Genomic DNA, 2,500 nt, shown 5'->3' with positions numbered 1-2,500 from the left:
GTTCCAGGGTGCTGAGATGGCTGACGTTTTGCTCCGCTCTCGACGGTCACCGCGCAATGCAAGAACAGGCCAAAAACTGGCCAAAACGGCCCAAAAACGGGCCAAAACTGGCCATTTTTGGCTGCGCGAGCGAGCGGCGAGCGGCGGACAGCGAGCGAAGCGAGAGGCAGCACCGTCCCTGCTATACGAAAGCCCCATCCAGCCCTGTGCCACCCGGGGGGTTCCAGGGTGCTGAGATGGCTGACGTTTTGCTCCGCTCTCGACGGTCACCGCGCAATGCAAGAACAGGCCAAAAACTGGCCAAAACGGCCCAAAAACGGGCCAAAACTGGCCATTTTTGGCTGCACGAGCGAGCGGCGAGCGGCGGACAGCGAGCGAAGCGAGAGGCAGCACCGTCCCTGCTATACGAAAGCCCCATCCAGCCCTGTGCCACCCGGGGGGTTCCAGGGTGCTGAGATGGCTGACGTTTTGCTCCGCTCTCGACGGTCACCGCGCAATGCAAGAACAGGCCAAAAACTGGCCAAAACGGCCCAAAAACGGGCCAAAACTGGCCATTTTTGGCTGCACGAGCGAGCGGCGAGCGGCGGACAGCGAGCGAAGCGAGAGGCAGCACCGTCCCTGCTATACGAAAGCCCCATCCAGCCCTGTGCCACCCGGGGGGTTCCAGGGTGCTGAGATGGCTGACGTTTTGCTCCGCTCTCGACGGTCACCGCGCAATGCAAGAACAGGCCAAAAACTGGCCAAAACGGCCCAAAAACGGGCCAAAACTGGCCATTTTTGGCTGCACGAGCGAGCGGCGAGCGGCGGACAGCGAGCGAAGCGAGAGGCAGCACCGTCCCTGCTATACGAAAGCCCCATCCAGCCCTGTGCCACCCGGGGGGTTCCAGGGTGCTGAGATGGCTGACGTTTTGCTCCGCTCTCGACGGTCACCGCGCAATGCAAGAACAGGCCAAAAACTGGCCAAAACGGCCCAAAAACGGGCCAAAACTGGCCATTTTTGGCTGCGCGAGCGAGCGGCGAGCGGCGGACAGCGAGCGAAGCGAGAGGCAGCACCGTCCCTGCTATACGAAAGCCCCATCCAGCCCTGTGCCACCCGGGGGGTTCCAGGGTGCTGAGATGGCTGACGTTTTGCTCCGCTCTCGACGGTCACCGCGCAATGCAAGAACAGGCCAAAAACTGGCCAAAACGGCCCAAAAACGGGCCAAAACTGGCCATTTTTGGCTGCACGAGCGAGCGGCGAGCGGCGGACAGCGAGCGAAGCGAGAGGCAGCACCGTCCCTGCTATACGAAAGCCCCATCCAGCCCTGTGCCACCCGGGGGGTTCCAGGGTGCTGAGATGGCTGACGTTTTGCTCCGCTCTCGACGGTCACCGCGCAATGCAAGAACAGGCCAAAAACTGGCCAAAACGGCCCAAAAACGGGCCAAAACTGGCCATTTTTGGCTGCACGAGCGAGCGGCGAGCGGCGGACAGCGAGCGAAGCGAGAGGCAGCACCGTCCCTGCTATACGAAAGCCCCATCCAGCCCTGTGCCACCCGGGGGGTTCCAGGGTGCTGAGATGGCTGACGTTTTGCTCCGCTCTCGACGGTCACCGCGCAATGCAAGAACAGGCCAAAAACTGGCCAAAACGGCCCAAAAACGGGCCAAAACTGGCCATTTTTGGCTGCACGAGCGAGCGGCGAGCGGCGGACAGCGAGCGAAGCGAGAGGCAGCACCGTCCCTGCTATACGAAAGCCCCATCCAGCCCTGTGCCACCCGGGGGGTTCCAGGGTGCTGAGATGGCTGACGTTTTGCTCCGCTCTCGACGGTCACCGCGCAATGCAAGAACAGGCCAAAAACTGGCCAAAACGGCCCAAAAACGGGCCAAAACTGGCCATTTTTGGCTGCGCGAGCGAGCGGCGAGCGGCGGACAGCGAGCGAAGCGAGAGGCAGCACCGTCCCTGCTATACGAAAGCCCCATCCAGCCCTGTGCCACCCGGGGGGTTCCAGGGTGCTGAGATGGCTGACGTTTTGCTCCGCTCTCGACGGTCACCGCGCAATGCAAGAACAGGCCAAAAACTGGCCAAAACGGCCCAAAAACGGGCCAAAACTGGCCATTTTTGGCTGCACGAGCGAGCGGCGAGCGGCGGACAGCGAGCGAAGCGAGAGGCAGCACCGTCCCTGCTATACGAAAGCCCCATCCAGCCCTGTGCCACCCGGGGGGTTCCAGGGTGCTGAGATGGCTGACGTTTTGCTCCGCTCTCGACGGTCACCGCGCAATGCAAGAACAGGCCAAAAACTGGCCAAAACGGCCCAAAAACGGGCCAAAACTGGCCATTTTTGGCTGCACGAGCGAGCGGCGAGCGGCGGACAGCGAGCGAAGCGAGAGGCAGCACCGTCCCTGCTATACGAAAGCCCCATCCAGCCCTGTGCCACCCGGGGGGTTCCAGGGTGCTGAGATGGCTGACGTTTTGCTCCGCTCTCGACGGTCACCGCGCAATGCAAGAACAGGCCAAAAACTGG

The sequence above is a fragment of the Musa acuminata genome, unplaced genomic scaffold (assembly GCF_036884655.1).
Source record: "Musa acuminata AAA Group cultivar baxijiao unplaced genomic scaffold, Cavendish_Baxijiao_AAA HiC_scaffold_1126, whole genome shotgun sequence".
Lineage (NCBI taxonomy): Eukaryota > Viridiplantae > Streptophyta > Magnoliopsida > Zingiberales > Musaceae > Musa > Musa acuminata.
This window is presented reverse-complemented; position numbering follows the sequence as displayed.